This window comes from Nannospalax galili, unplaced genomic scaffold (assembly GCF_000622305.1).
Source record: "Nannospalax galili isolate Female #2095 unplaced genomic scaffold, S.galili_v1.0 scaffold189, whole genome shotgun sequence".
In the NCBI taxonomy this organism is placed as follows: Eukaryota; Metazoa; Chordata; class Mammalia; order Rodentia; family Spalacidae; genus Nannospalax; species Nannospalax galili.
Window position 1 is genome coordinate 387,269 of NW_008360331.1, and position 16,719 is coordinate 403,987.

The window sequence follows — 16,719 nt, forward strand, 5'->3', positions numbered from 1 at the left end:
CTTCATTGAACTGCTGAGATTACAGGAGTGTGCCAAATACTGGATTAGTATCTATATTTTCAGGAAGCACTGAACTGTATTTCAATGTAGCTATTCTTATTTTTATTCCTATCATCTGTTTATGAGACTTTTCCAGTGTTTGTTATTTCATGTCTAAATACTAAATATTTCTAACTGCTGTGCAGTGATAATTGAGTGTGGTGTTTTTTGTTTTGTTTCTGCATTTTCCTGGTGATACAGAGTTGTAAGCAGTTGTTTCTATATTTATGGGCTATTTGCATGTCATGTTTGAAAATGTCTGTTCAAGTCATTTAGCAGGACTTAATCAGGGCTTTTGCTTTTGCATAATATAAATGTATGAGGTCCTCACATATATCAGAAAATAATCTGTTATTCGATATGCTTGCCAATGTTTTCTAATTTTGTAAGGTGATTCTTTATTGTATAGATTGCTTGCTCTCTATACAGGTGAGTTGATTTGACATTAAAATAAAGATTCCTTTAAAGAAGATCTACTCTCCCTCACCATGTAGTAGTTGCCAATAGTTCCTTGGCTAGGGTAGGGGCCTGCTGCCCATTTCCCCTGTTCTATGCTGACATTTTGTCTGATTGAGTCTGTGTGGATCTTGCACATGCTGTTAACATTGTTGATTAAGATGCATAATATGAAATGCACAAAAACTCATTAAAATATTTAAAAAGAAAAAAAAGGTCCTTTAAATAAAAAGAATACAAGTAAGCATATTTAAGGTAATCTCAGTCTTGAGACTAGAGAGATGGCTCAGGAGTTAAGAGCACTGACTGTGGGTTTAGAGAGATGGCTTACCGATTAAGAGCACTGACTGCTCTTGAAGTGGACCCAGGTTCAGTTCCTAACACACATGGTGGCTAACGACCATCCATAACTCCAGTTCCAGGAGATCCAATGCCCTCTTCTGACCTCCATGGACACTCCATGACACAGGTGCACCTACCTACATGCAAGCAATATATTCATACACATAAAAATAATTTTTTTAAAAAGATGACAATCTTTTTTAAATTCATTTTTATTAAATTTTGTTGCATTTCATACAGAATATCTCAAACAATCTGAATCATCTTTATAGCCTTGTCCCCACCAGCACCCTCCCATAGCCCCACCACTGGAACCCATATACTCTGTCCTGGTTGTTAAAGCCCACTGTGTCAAGTCAGTGTCCCCAGACATTCCCCAGTGCAAGTCCATCCACTTGCGTTTTAGTCAGATCCCTCTCATCTATCTATCCAAATGCCTATCTTTCTTTTTTAACAGAGCATAGGGTGGGGATTTATTTACAGAGGAGTGTCCCCCCCATTTATGACTACACTGGAAAGTCCACACTCAAATACAGATCCTGTGACTTCTCAACTGCTGCCGAAAATGATGAGAGAGGTGCCTCCTGGCATTCTCGGTTTATATAGCCTTAGCCCCTTCCCCACCCCTACATACAGCTAAGGCTGACTGATTGGGTGGGAGGGGTAACTGACTCCACCCTCGACTCCTTGATGAGCATGGGAAGGAGATGTGACTACAGCTTGCTAACATAGTGGTCGGAGGATACTTCCAGTCAGCACTCCATCCCTTCTTCTACCACTTACATTCTTTCTGCCAACCTCTTCCACAAAAGTCCCTGAGCCTTAGAGGGGGTGGTAGGTGTGAGATGACCTTCCTCCTATTGTGTCAAGGCACTTTCAAGTCTCTGCATCATCAGTTTTCCATGGTCTGTTGGCTCATTTCAGTGGCATTCTATCTACTTTAAAACATAAACAGCAAGAAACAAGAACATCTAAACAGTGGCTGCTATAATAACTTAACCTATGGGTGTAAACCAAAATGCTTGAATGTTACTTTAACAAGTGCATCACATCCATCTAACAATTGCAGTGGCTTCCAACTGGGGCCTATATCCTCCCCCACCACAGGGGGTTGGTCTGGTCTATAGTACCAGATTCATGTTCCACCAGTAGTAAGCAGGCATTATATTCAATTGAAAATTTGTTGACTGTACATATACTAGACCCTCCACTATTGCACTAGCAGGCACATCTTGTTCCGTGTATTAATAGTGCAACATGCAGGGTCCATCATTCAGCAGAATTATAGGGGATGATTTCCCCTTAATCATCTGTACCATGAAAGCCACCCATTCAGTGGCAGGGAGTTTCCAGCTTAGTCTAAGCTTGATTTCTCCCTCTCCCGCACTCACATCAAGCAGTGTCTTCAGCAATAGGGTTTTTCTGTCCACTTCCGGTGTACAACCAACATTATTGGCAATGGCCTTTATTGTTTGGGGGACTTCTACTGTCCCTCGGGCCAACAGTTCATGGGGGGAACCCACCTCTGACACTGGGATTTTCATTTAACAACCATATTGCTTTTGCTTCTGGAAAGGCCTTCTTCCATCCCCATAGATTTCCTTTGGTGCATAAGGCTTTATTTTATTTTATTTTGTTTGTTTGCTTATTTGGTTTTCAACTGTGTATCTGGAGAACTTTTTCCCTTTTATTCCCATAGGTCTTTGTATATCCCTCCTTTCCTCCTCCCCTTTAACTACCCCCTTTTTTACATATTTCTCCTTAACACTTTTATCCTACTATTCTTCTCTCTCAGGTTTCTTCTTTCCCTTTACCTCCCTGTTTCTCTTCCATATTCTTGGTCCATGTAGTTGCATCAGGATATGCACTCACTTATAAGGATTTGATGCTAGGATCCACAAATGAGGGAGAACATATGTCATTTGTTTTTCTGAGTCTGTGTTATTTCTCTTGGTATAACAGTTTCTTCTATATCCATCCATTTACCTGCAAATTTCATTATTTCATCTTTCTTTACTGTTGAATAGAACTCCATTGCGTAAATGTACCACATTTTTCGCTAACTACTCATCAGTTGAGTGGTACTTAGGTTGCTTCCATCTCTTAGCTACTGTGAAAAGAGCAGCAACAAACATGATTGTACAAGTGCCATTACAGTAGGATGAGTCCTTTGGGTATATGCCAAGGAGTGATATAACTGGGTCATATGGTAGTTTCATTTTTAGGTTTTTAAGACTTCTCCACACTGTTTTCCATAGGGATTGCATGAGTTTGCAATCCCCCCAGTAGTGAATGAGTGTTCCCCTTTCTCCACATCTTTGCTGGCATTTGGTATCATTTCTTCTCTTGATCCTAGCCAGTCTGCCTGGGGTAAGGTGAAACCTTAAGGTGGTTTTGATTTGCATTTCCCTAATTATTAATGATGTTGAACACTTTTTAAGATGTTTCTCAGTTATCTTTATTTCTTCCTTTGAGAACTCTCTCTTTAGATCTTTAGCCCATCTTTTAATTGGGTCACTTGCTTTCTTGCTGCTTGGTTTTTTCAGTTCTTTATATATTCTGGATGTTAAACCTCTATCAAATGTGTCACTGGTGAAGTTTTTCCCACTCTATGGGTTTTCTCTTCACTTTTTTGTTTATTTTTCAGTACAAAAGCTTTTTAGTTTAATGAGGTCCTACTTTTTGATTGTTGACCTTAATTCCTGAGCAACTTCTGTCTAATTTAGAAAATCATTTCCTAGACCTATATCTTGTAGGTTATTGCCAATATTTTCTTCTAATTGTTTCAGGGTTTCCAGTTTCACACTGAGGTCTTTCATCCATTTAGAGTTGACTTTTGTGCACAGTGAAAGATAAAGATCTAGTTTGGTAGGGTGAGGCTGAGGTCTTAGCAGACAGCCCGAGAGGGTGGGTTCCAAACTCCATCTGTGTAGCCACTGCGATCTCAGCAGATCTCCAGGGAGTGCTTGTTCTGTCCTCCCTCTGGCATAGGGGCTGAGAACTCAGGGGACTGAGTGCCTGAAAGCACCCGGATCCTGCCTCCACTCCATGTGGTGGTGAACTTCCACTAATCACACTGTATCCAACCCCCTAACTGGGATTTCATAAGGCTCCTCCCAAGGCCCCAGGGCAGACATGGTAAGATATGGCTGAGATCTTAGCAGACAGCCTGAGAGGGTGGGTTCCAACCTCTATCTGTGTAGAGGCTGTAATCTCAGCAGAACTCCAGAGAGTACCTCTTCCGGCTTCCCTTTGGTATAGGGTCTGAGAACGCAGGGGTCTGCCTGAGAGTGCCCCAGGGGACTGTCTGAGAGTACCCGGATCTTGCCTCCACGTGGTGGTGAGCTTCCAATAATTGTACTGTAACCAACCCCCTAACTGGGATTGCATGAGGGCCCTCCCAAGGCCCCAAGGCAGAACTGGATTTGGTAGGATAAGGCTGAGATCTTAGCAGAAAGCCTGAGAGGGCAGGTTCCGTCCTCCATCTGTGTAGCAGCTGTGATCTCAGCAGACCACCAGAGAGTGCCTGTTCCAGCCTCCCTCTGGCATAGGGGCTGAGAACATAAGGGACTGCCTGAGAGTGCCCAGATCCTGCCTCCACGTGGTGGTGAGCTTGCCTTAACTACACTGTACCCAACCCCCTAACTGGGATTGCATGAGGCCCCCTCATGGACCTAGGGCAGACCTTGCTTTGGTAGGATAAGGATGAGATCTTAGCAGACAGTCTGAGAGGGAAGGTTCTGACCTCCATCTGTGTATTGTGATCTCAGAAGACAGCCGGAGAGTGCCTATTCTGGCTTCCCTCTGGAAAAGGGGCTTAGAACCCAGCAGACTGACTGAAAGTCCCCAAATCACCCCCCTTTGGGGAATTTCCCAAATTTTGCTGAGTTCCCACTAGTAGGGATTCAAACCTTAGAAGGAAGCCTGAATGTACCTGACTGGAACCTGACTTGGGCTTCTGTGGGTGTTCCAGAGTAGTGATCTGAAGCCATCAGTTCCCTCCAAAATAAAACCTGAGAGAACTTGAAACCTGGACCAACCAGCTTTACATAACCAATAAGAAAAGAATCAAGGCATACCAATAATACAAACAGAAGCATACTTCAATTTAATTTTCATATCAGAATCATAAGCAACAAAAGAAATTCACATGCCAAAATCACAACAAAAGAATAATAAAATGGAAAGCCAAAACACTATGTCTCCCAACAAACTCCACCAGTCCTGTAGAAGAAAGAGTTCTACAAGGACAACCCCTAGAGATAACCTAGGACACTGAATTTAAAAGAACAATCATAAATATAATAAAGGAATTCAACGAAATTAAATAACATGCCAACAAACAAATCAAAGAGCTAAAAGAAGATAGGGATAAACTTCTAAATGAATTCAGAAAACAGAAAAATTGAAAAAACTCAGGCAGAAATAAAGAAGGAAGTAAAAAACTCAATAAGACAACTTGAAATAACAGGGGAAAGCCTCACTGCTAGAATGAATGAAATAGAAAACAGAATATCAACACTGAAAGATAAAGTTGAAGAATTGGACCACTCAAGCAAAGAGTATGGAAAATCTAAAAAAAAAAAACAGAGTAATAGAATATGCAAGAGATATAGGACACCTTGAAAAGACAAAATCTATGGATCGTAGGAATAGAGGAAGCAGAAGAATTTCAGGTTAATGGTATTGACCAGATCTTAAACAGGATTGAAGAATAGAATTTCCCAAAATTAGGGAAAGACATCCCCAAAGAAATACAAGAATCACATAGAACACCAAATAGGCTATCATAGTAAAAACATTGAATGCACAGAACAAAGACAGAATACTTAGAGCAGCAAAAGAAAAACAAGTCACATATAAAGGAAATCCCATCAGATTCACAGCTGACTTATCAATGCAAACTATGAAATCCAGAAGAGCACGGAACAGGTATTTCCAGTTCTAAATGACAATGAATGCCAAACAAGAATATTTTATCCAGCAAAAATGGCTCTTATAGTTGAAGGGGAAAGAAAAGTCTTCCATGACACAAAAAGCCTGAAAGAATACATGTTCATGAAACCAGCCCTTCAAAGAATACTTAAAGATCATTTATAGGAGATATGGAGGAGAAGTAAGGGCAAGAGTAATTAGCATTACAAGCTCTAGACAGGGAACTAGGAAAAAGAACATGGCAATTTTCAAATGTTCATATGAGAGTCCATTGGAGTTTCTTGACAAGGGCTTCCAAAAGCATCCTACTATTAGGTTCACCCTCATTTTTCTTTTGTCTTCCAAAGCTGGACTAGTTGGCTATGAAGAGTGGCCAGATACTCAGGTGAGGGTCCAGTGACCCTGCTTGGCACTCCTTTAATGAATGAGCACAACTATCAACAAGCCTAATTGTGACTATGTTTAGTGATCAGGCTCAGCCAAAGTCATAATAATGGTAGTTATTTCATGCAGAAAGGACTGCTGCATAGCATCATCTTGTTAAAAGGACCTGGAATTTAATAGGATTTGGTGCTAGGAGCCACATATGAGGGAGGACATACGTCATTTGTTTTTCTGAGTCTGTGTTATTTCACTTGGTATAACAGTTTCTAGAGCCACCCATTTACCTGAAAATTTCATTATTTCATCTTTCTTTACCGTTGAATAGAACTCCATTGTGTACATATACCACATTTATTATCCATTCATCAGTTGAGGGACAATACGTATAATTTGGCTATTGCAGACAGTAAATATAGGTGTTCAGATATCATCATTTTATGTTCACTTATATTTCTTCAGGCATATGCCCACGAGTGGTACAGCTGAATTGTGAGGTATCTATATGCTTAATTTTTCTGAGGACACTTCATAGAGATTTTTATAGTGCCTGAACTAAACACTGTTTTCCATAGAGGCTGCACGAGTTTGCAATCCCACCAGCAGTGAATGAGCATTCCCCTTTATCCACATCCTCACCATCATTTGATGTCATTTGTTCTCTTGATCTTAGCCAGTCTGATTGGGGTAAGAGCTGGTTGTTTGAAAAGTTCAAGAAGATAGACAGAGCCTTCGTTAACCAAAAGAAAGAAAGAGCAAATCCAAGTCAAGAAAATCAGAGATAAAAGGGGAAACGTCACAACAGACACCCAAAAGATCCAAACCATTATAAGGGAATATTTTAAAAACCTATGTGCTACCTCTAATGTTCATGGATTGGAGGTCTTCTTTAAATGTCTGGTGGAATTCTGCTGTAAATCCATCTGGGCATGGGCTTTTTTTAGTTGGGAGGCTTTTTATGTCTGTTTTAATTGTTAATGTCTTCTTGCTTTAGCTTTGGTGGTTCCCATGATTTTAAACATCCATCCATTTCTTTTAAAATTTCAAATTCAGTAGAGTATAGGTTTTTATAGTATTCCCTTATAATGTTCTGGATCTTTTGGGTGCCTGTTGTGATGTTTCTCCTTTCATCTCTGATTTTGCTGATTTGGATTTGCTCTTTCTTTCTTTTGGTTAGTTGGGCTAAGGGTTTGTGTATCTTGTTTAGCTTTTCAAAGAACCAGCTCTTAGATTCACTGATTCTTTGTATTGTTTTCTTTGTTTTTATTTCATTAATTTCTGTTCTAATTTTTGTTATTTCTTTTCTGCTGGGTTTTGGTTTCATTTGTTCTTGCCTTTCCAGAGTCTTGAGTTACAATTTTAGGTCATTTATTTGTGAGCTTTGGAATTTTTTAATGTAGGCACTTAGAGCTATAAACTCCCCTCTTAGGACTGCTTTTAAAGTGTCCCAGAGGTTTTTTTGTGTGTGTTGTACTCTCCTTTTTGTTTAATTCCATGAATCCTTTTATTTCTTTCTTAATTTCTCCTTTGATGCTCATCATTTTGGAAAGTGTTGTTTAATTGCCATGAGTTCGTGTTGTGACTAGGGCTTCTTCCAGTATTGATTTTGAGCTTTATTGCATTGTGATCCAATAGAATGCATGGAGTTATTTAATTTTTTTAAAATTTGTTGGTTTGTTTTGTACACTAAATGTACAGAACAAACTATGAAAGCCAGACCAATTTTGTGTTTCCACAATGCCTTTATTTAGTTTCTTTCGTTGCCCCTGGAGTATAGTATTTCCTTTCTCTGCTCTTTGTATTGCTTCAAGTATTCTTTGAAGGGCTGGTTTTGTGAACACGTATTCTTTCAGGCCATTCTCGTCATGGAAGATTTTTCTTTCCCCTTCGACTATAATAGATAATTTTGCTGGGTAAAGTATTCTGAGTTGGCATCTATTGTCATGTAGAACTGGAAATACCTTGGTCAAGGTTTTCATAGTCTGCACTGATAAGTCAGCTGTGATTCTGATGGGCTTTCCTTTATATGTAGCTTGTTATTTTTCTTTGCTGCTATCAGTATTCACTCTTTGTTCTGTACATTTAGTGTTTTTACTATGAAATGCCATGGGGAGTTTTTTTTTTTTTTTTCTGGTCCCGTCTATTTCTTTTCTCGTCCTATTTGGTGTTCTATGTGCTTCTTGTATTTGTATGGGAATTGTCTTTCCTTAATTTTGGGAAATCCTCTTCTACAATCCTGTTCAAAATCTGGTCAATACCATTAACCTGAAATTCTTCTCCTTCCTCTATGCCTATGATATGTAAATTTGATCTTTCATGGGGTCCCACATCTCCTGCATATTCCATTCCTGGGTTTTTTACATATTTCATCTTTGCTTCAGTGGTCCAATTCTTCATCTTTATCCTCCAGTGTTAATATTCTGTTTTCCATTTCATGCATTCTAGCAATGAGGCTTTTCCCTTTATTTCAACTTGGCTTATTGAGTTTTTCACTTCCTCCTTCATTTCAGCCTGAGTTTTCTTCAATGTTTCTATCTCTTTTGTGAATTCATTCAGGAGTTTATCCCTATCTTTCTTCAGTTCTTCTATTTGTTTGTGTGTTTTAAAATTAATTGAGTTCCTTGATCATGTTTATAATTGTTCTTTTAAATTCTGTGTCCTGGGTTATCTCTACGGGGTTCTCCTGTGGAACTCTTCCTTGGGACTGGTGGAGTTTGGTGGGAACATAGTGTTTTGGCTTTCCATTTTTATTATTCTTTCATTGTGATTTTGGCATTGAATTTCTTTGGTTGTTTGTGATTCTGGTATGAAAATCAAGTTGAAGTATTATTGGTGTGCCTTGGTCATTTTCTTATTGAGTAAGTAATGTTGGTTGGTCTAGGTTTTAGGTTCTCTCCAGTTTATTTTGGAGGGACTTGATGGCTTCAGATCTGCTACTCAGGAGGTCCCATAGAAGCCCAAGTCAAGCTCCAGTCAGGTATACTCAGGCTTCCTTCTAACATTTGGATCCCTACTAGTGCGTACTCAGAGCACAATTTGGGAAGTTCCCTAAGGGGAGGCCTGATTTTGGGACTCTCAGGCAATCTGCTGAGTTCTCAGCCCTATGCCAGAGGGGGGCCAGAACAGGCACTCTCAAGTAGTCTGCTGAGATCAGACGATGTCAATCTTAAATAATAGTGAACATTCCTTTAGGCTCAAGCATGGTAGAAACTATTACAAGTATCCTAGCATTCGTCCTCTTTCATCAGGGCATCTATTCCAAACTAAACACTAATTTTTACCTAGGCATGTAGCCAACCATCACAAAAGAGCATTTTCAGCCTCCCTAACAGATAGGGGTGACCATATACCTAAGAATCAAGCACCGGAAGAGAAGCAGCTTTAATGAATTTTATTTTTAAATGTATATTTTATCTTTAATTATGTGTATTTGGGAAATATCTGCCCATGAGTGCAGGTGCCCAGGTGGACCGCTCCTGGAGCTGGAGTTACAGGTGGTTGTGAGCTGCTCAATATGGGTTCTGGGAGCTGAACTCAAGTCCTCCACTCTTAACTGCTGAGTCATCTCTCTAGCCCCAGCTTCAAGGAACTTTCTTATGGGACAGCCAGAATGTGCCATCTGGGCTCCTTCTTGTCTCTACCTAACCCTTTCTCATCCTACTGCTTAGGGTGTACTAGTAACTGTTTTATACCATGAAGATGAGAGTGGAAAATGGGAATTCTGCAAGTAAGCTGTTCCCCTGTTCTATCTGCTCTGATCTTTTACAAAAGCAAAACACATTTCTCTGGTTTAGGCAGACCTATTGTGACTGTGGTATTGCAGGCTAACCTAATGACCCAATGCTGACCAAGCAAGTAGGAGAGAGACCCTGGAATTACTTTTCTCCTTGGTGGAAGGACTCCTTTCTCCATTCTGTGTTCTTCTACTGCCTGTAATGCCTGGTGTGAAGGCATGGCACTTGAGGGTTGGCAGCCATCTAATAACTATGAGACAGGAAGCCTGACGGAGAAAAGCCAACTGGAGGGAACAGATGAAGTCCTCTGTGACTGAGCCTTCCTTCCAAGCCCTAAGTCACTCTCTTCAGGTTTCTTGACTATGTGAACTAATTTAAAAAAATTTTAATTTATTTATTTATCATTTCTTTTTTTTTTTCCTTTGGTCTTTTTTTGTCCCTGTAGCCCCAGGTGTCCCGGAACTCACTATGTAGACCAGGCTGGCCTTGAACTCACAGAGATCCACCTGCCACTGCCTCTCATATCATTTCTACTTTATGGGTATGAGTATAATGCCTGCATGTATGTGAGTGCACCTATGTACTGTAATGCCCATGGCAGTTAGAAGAGAGAGTCGGATCCCCTGAATCTGAAGTTAGGGATGGTTCTTAGCTGCCAGTGATTCCGGGAACCACACACAGTTTGTCTGCAAGAGCAGCCAATGCTCTTAACTGCTGAGCCATGTCTCCAGCCCCTAATTAGATATCTAAAATGACTAAACCACTCTTGGATGACATTCAATTATAACACAAAGCTTCCTCTGCCAATATGTTTTTAATCCATCTGTAGAAAAATCTATTAATAAAACTACTTTAAAAATTAAAATTACAGGTGAATTTACCTTATGTTCATAAATGGTTGGCTTTACTTCCATTAAATATAAATTAATTTATAATAAATACTAACTTCGTTACAAAATAAGTAGTATTTCTGTACAAGTTGATTTACATATTACTGGTATCTTGCTTGAAATACTCTGATTCAACTATTTTTATGATGAAAAATAAGTGATTTTAAATGTTTAATTCAACAATATTACCTCTTGATGTCATAATCATTTTGTTAATCAAATATCAATTTAATATTTAATATCATCCTGTATTTTAATATTTATTTTAAATAAAAATTATAATATGTTATCTGACTACCAACACATATTTTAGCAAAAGAAAAAAATACAAAAGTCAAGACAAAATAGTAAGGAATAAAAAATATCAGGGACTGAGATGGCTCAGAGCTTAAAAGCACTGGCTGCTCTTGCAGAGGACCTGGGTTCAGTTCCCAGCACCCACATGGTGGCTAACAACCATCCAAAACTCCAGTTCCAGGAATATAACTCCCTCTTCTGACTTTCACGGGCACTGCACAACATTGGTGCACTTACACACATGCAGGAAATACATTCATACACATAAAATAAAAAAAAATAATTTTTTGAAAAACGAAATCTCAGTTAACAATTCAATGAGAATAAAAACATGTCTGAAATGGTTTTGATCTTGTACAGTGTAGCACCATGCAAAAGTAAGGTAAGGCTGTCTTAGAGTGTGTTGGGAGCCAGGGGCAGAATGCACCCAAGAATGGAAGATGGAACAGACAACAGTCTACACTTGGTTAAAAGTATATGCATACCATGAGAAAGTAAAATTAATAACTGATAGAAATATAGGGATTAGGAGCTGGAGAGATGGCTCAGTGGTTAAGAGCACTGACTGTTCTTGAAAATGACCAGGGTTCTGTTTCCAGCACCCACATGGTGGCAACAACTGTCCATAACTCCAATTCTAGGGGATCTCTTACCCCTTTTTGGCCTCCGCAGGCATTGGACACAGGTGGTGAGTTTACACAAATGCAGGAAAAACACTCATATACCTAAAATAAAAATAAATAAATGCTTCTCTTAAAAAAAGAAATAGAGGGATTCAGGAGAACCAAAATAGTGGGCTAGGACAAAAAAGAACTGGCCTTAAGTGAAAATAGGACTGCCCAGGTGGCAACATGCAGAGAAGTGCAAGCACAGAACAGAAGTAATTACGTGGGCTTGGCCATCTAATATCTTATCATAGTCCAATTGTCACAAGTTGTTACACTCCAAGAAACTAGGAGGAATAGTTTAGCAAATTCAATTTTCATTCACTCATACGCATAAACTATACAAAATTCAACAGGTACAAAGGAGTACAGAGTAAAACATAACTCCTCTCCACGTTACATAGCTATGTAGGTTCTTTTCCCCAGGAAACCCCAGCAGCAACATTACCAGTTTCTCATGTGTACGAGGAAAAGAAAAAATAAGGTGGATTTGGAAGTAAGATTGAAGATGAATTTAAAATCATTTGTATTCATGGATTAGAAGACAATAGTCAGATGGCAATGCCCATGAATTGATCTACAAATTCAATGCAAACTGTCAAAATCTGAGCTGCTTTTTTGTTGTTTTGCAGAAATTGAAAAGTTGATGCAACACTCAATAAGATAGGATATTTGAAACAAACTTGAAAATGGAGAACAAAGTTAGAGGCACATCCTGATTTCTAAGTTAACTGCAAAACTAGCTACTGTAATAAAAATGCAGAAGGGGAGTGGTCCAGAGAGAGAAAGCTTGCGCAGTAAGTGGTAAACGCTGGCCAGGCAGGTGGAGCCAAGAAGGAAAAAAATCAAAAGGTGGCACTGGCCTAAGGATACACACAGACTGATCAAATGTAATTGGGCTATGGATAAGCCCTTATTTTGTGTTCAGCTGATCTACATGTGTATTTCCTATCACAAGTGTGCATAGAGACAAAGCAGGAGCTTGCCAGAGACACCATCCATAGGGGAGTCCAGGAGGGGGATGCAGGAATGATATCCTGTCAGAGATTTCTCTAGATTGACTCCCCCGCAGGGCTGGAGGGTTGTCACACTGGAGTACTCACCTCTCTGTGTCTTTGGTAAAAATCTTAAAGATTATATTCATGTTTCCCCTATTCTGTGGGAAGTCACTGACAGGAAGTTCTCTGTGTAGGTCAGTGTTAGTGGGAAGACTGTGAATGCGCCCTCTCCAACATTGATCAACATAGCAGAACTGTGGTCTCTGTGTGGTGGTCACCATGCCAAAGGGCCTCAGTGGCTGGTACTAGAGGAAGCCAGAAACACAGACAGAATTATGTGGGAAGACACTCCTAAAGACTCACTGACAGATCATCTTTCAGGAAATCTGAAAACAGAAATATTCAGCTCTCTACGGGGAAGAGATTACAAATACACCTTCCTTGGAACATGCAGGTTTGAGAGGGTTACAATGGTGTTATTATTTAGTTTTGGGATAGGGCCATAATTTGCTACACTGGAAATACTCAGTTATGACTTTAAGAATGATACTGATGTTAACATATAATGTGTATTCAGTAAATGTTGTTTTTAACTTTTTAAATATGCCAAAAATATGAAAGAATAATGGAGTATAATGAGGTAGCCAAAGGTGAGATTTAAACAGTAGTTACTGTGATGGAAACCCAAGTTCAAACATTTTAAAAATCTGTGTCAGTCAATGGGCGTGAACTATCAGTATTGCCTCAGTCTAGTGATTTCTGTATTGTGACAAATGTGAATCCAAATATCCCAGATTAAAACTGTGGCAAACTACAGTGGCATCCTAAGACAGAAACAGCAAGACAAGACAACCTCCAGCCACTGTGATAGATTATTCTTTATTTTGCCTAAAACATCATCCCTCTGTGCCCTGTCTGGTCATACTGTGCCCTGTGTCTGATTGTACTAGGTTTCAAATTTCTTTGTGCATCAGTTATAGGCATCTTGAGGATTCTGACATAAAAACCATAGCCTTATTACTTGATGCTTGTCTAAACATTAATCATAAGGGACCCAGAACAGTAACTAATTCTATATTATTCTCACAGTTTTGGAAAGAAAGTCCTTCTAATTAGGTCAACAAATAAATTCATAACTTGCTCTGCTCTTATATCTTCAGAGTTGGTCAAAATGTCCAAGCAAAGCAAACGCTATTTCTAACAATTATAATAGCCAACATTAACTGAACATATATTAGAAGGCAGGTATGATTCTGTGTGATTTGCATGTATGAATATATTTAATCTTCATTATGACCCTAAGAAGAAGTCGCTGGGTTATCTGTATTTGTTTTGAATTATCAGAAAAGGAAAGACATAAGAGTAACCATCATCATGGAAGTCATCATCGTCACAAAACTAAAAAATGATAGACGTCATTGTCACACAACTAGAGAATGTCCCAAGTCACTCGAGTCACACAACTGGAAAATGAAAAACATAAGAAATAAATCCAGGCTATCTAGTTCCAGAGCCTGTGTATGAGCCTAGCAATCTCAGAAAACTTATTTCCTAATCAGAAATAATTCTATCTACTGGCAGATTAAATGAGATATATTTCATAAGCAAAAATAGTGGATTGTGTTTAGTTGCATAGTTGTGATATGGTGACGCTGTGTCAAGAAGTTTACTTGAAATATTCATCTCCTTTAATTCTTATGACATAATGAGGAACCTTTTAAAAATGTTTTATTTACTTTCGTTTCATGTGTATGAATGTTTTGCCTGCTTGGATGTGACTCTACCCATGTCCTATAATGTTCATGGAGGACAGAAGAGCAAATTGGATCCCCTGGAACTGGAGTTAAGTACTGTTAACCTGTGAGTGACAGGAACGAAATCAGGGTCCTCTACAAGTGCAGCCAGTCCTCTTAATCACTGAGCCATCTCTCTAGCCCCAAAGAGGATGTTTTTATCTCAGTGTTACATATGAAAACCGTAAGGATGCTTACATAAACCCTAAAAACTTCTAGCTTATTTCTATCTTAAACTCCTAAATGATATTATCGTTTCGTGGAACAATAAAATTAAATCACCTTCCTCTAACGATGTATTGGCCAGTGACAATAGATCCCAGACACTCAAACTCAGCCTGTTTTTCTAGTGCAGCTCACTGTTTCCTTTCCATGTTCTTGACTTTCCAGTCCCCAACTTGATCACTTCCCTTCTTATCTTTTTGGGGGTTGTTTGCTCTTGATTTTCTAAGGCCTTCAGGTAGATCATTAAATTATTGATATGAAATCTGACCAGTTTTAAAAAAAATAATTTATTGAGAATTTCATACATCCATATAAGGTGTTTTGATCAAGTCCATGCCCACTCCCTCCCCTCCAACTCCTCCCATATCTCCCCATCACTTTTTTCTGATAATTTCATGAACTCTTTCTTCTTTTATTTTTTTATTGGGCTTCTTGCTACTCTAACATTTCCCCCACTGAAGAGGTAACCCTAAAAATATTTTAAGGATTAGATTAAAGCTCCCAAATACTTTCAACATTTTTGGCCTTTGGAACGGAGTATGTTGCTAAGAGGCCCGAGGACATTATGAACTTGTAATGCTAATTTCTCTTGCCTTTACTTCTCCTTCACGTCTCCTATTCACCAGTAAAGGACTTTCTTTACCCCCTACAGATAAGAGTTATGCAATTTGGGAGTCTTTTACATAGAACCACTGAAGGGGTACTCCAATTGCCTCACCCTGCATCCCTGTTCAGCATGGAAGAAGCCAGACTGGTCTGTGTCCCGATTCCCTATCCACAAGTTAAGAAACCTTTTCAGAGGATGGTGTGATAAGAATAGGAGGTAGGAATTGGCTAGGCAGGTAGGAAAAAAAGACCCCAAAGAAAAGTAGCCAGTTTCTTGGCTAAAACTGACCAGTTTTTTTTGTTTGTTTCTTACAGAAGGAAGAGTTTATTTGCCTTATAGTTCCAGAGTGATAAGAGTCCATTACTTTTTTATGATTCTATCAATTTCCTCAGTATCTGGTATAATTATTCCCTTCTCATCACTGAGTTTATTAATTTTTGGCCCTATGACTTCCCTCCTCCACCTCCTCCAACTAATTCCACTTCAACCTTCCCTCACAGCTCCCTTTCCTAGCCCCCTTCTCAAAATATTTCATCTTTAACCACCCCTTCCAACTCTGCCCTAACCCTTAGCCCTCCCAAAATACATCCTCCTCTATTCCTATGTCTAGCTCCACCCCAACCTCCCTGCACATACCCCAATATACACCCCTCTCTCCAAACATCTTAATTCCCACCTCCCTTATTGAGGGACCCCAAGAGTGATCCACTTTTCATCAGAGGAGTCACCTGATGGAAGCAAGATACTGACAAGGACCCATTAAGTCCAGCCTTATGGGACTGTCTCCTTAGATGGATTCTGATGAATTCTTTCCTGGTCAGTGGTCTATTCATTTATTCTGAGATGGTTATTTAAGGATTCTAGTTGGTAGATAATTTTTTGGTTTTTGTTTGCTTTCAAACTGTTTGGTTTATTAAGGTACCTATTTTGTTTGTTTGCTTTGAAAGTATTTTGGTTTCAACATTCGGTTTGGTTTTGGGTTACTTTCTAAACTTTGAAGGCATATTTGACACTGACATTTGTTAAATCTTGCTAGCAGTAATTTTTTTTTCTTTCTCTCTGAACATTTCTCCCATACCTAATCTAAGAACTACAGAAATGTTTCCAGAAAACCAAATCACAGGTGGTTGTACGTTTGATTAATATGTTAATTCAATTTAAGTTCCCCCAATGTGGAACATTTACTAGCTCTAAATTGGCTTATTTTGCACATTTAACAAGAATTCCTAGGCAATAAAAATTTAAAACATCACAGTCAGTATGCATTAATTGAAATATAAAATCATATGAAAAATCAAAAAATATAAAATTGATAATTTACAGTAATAAGAGCACATCATTAAAAAAACACAGCAAA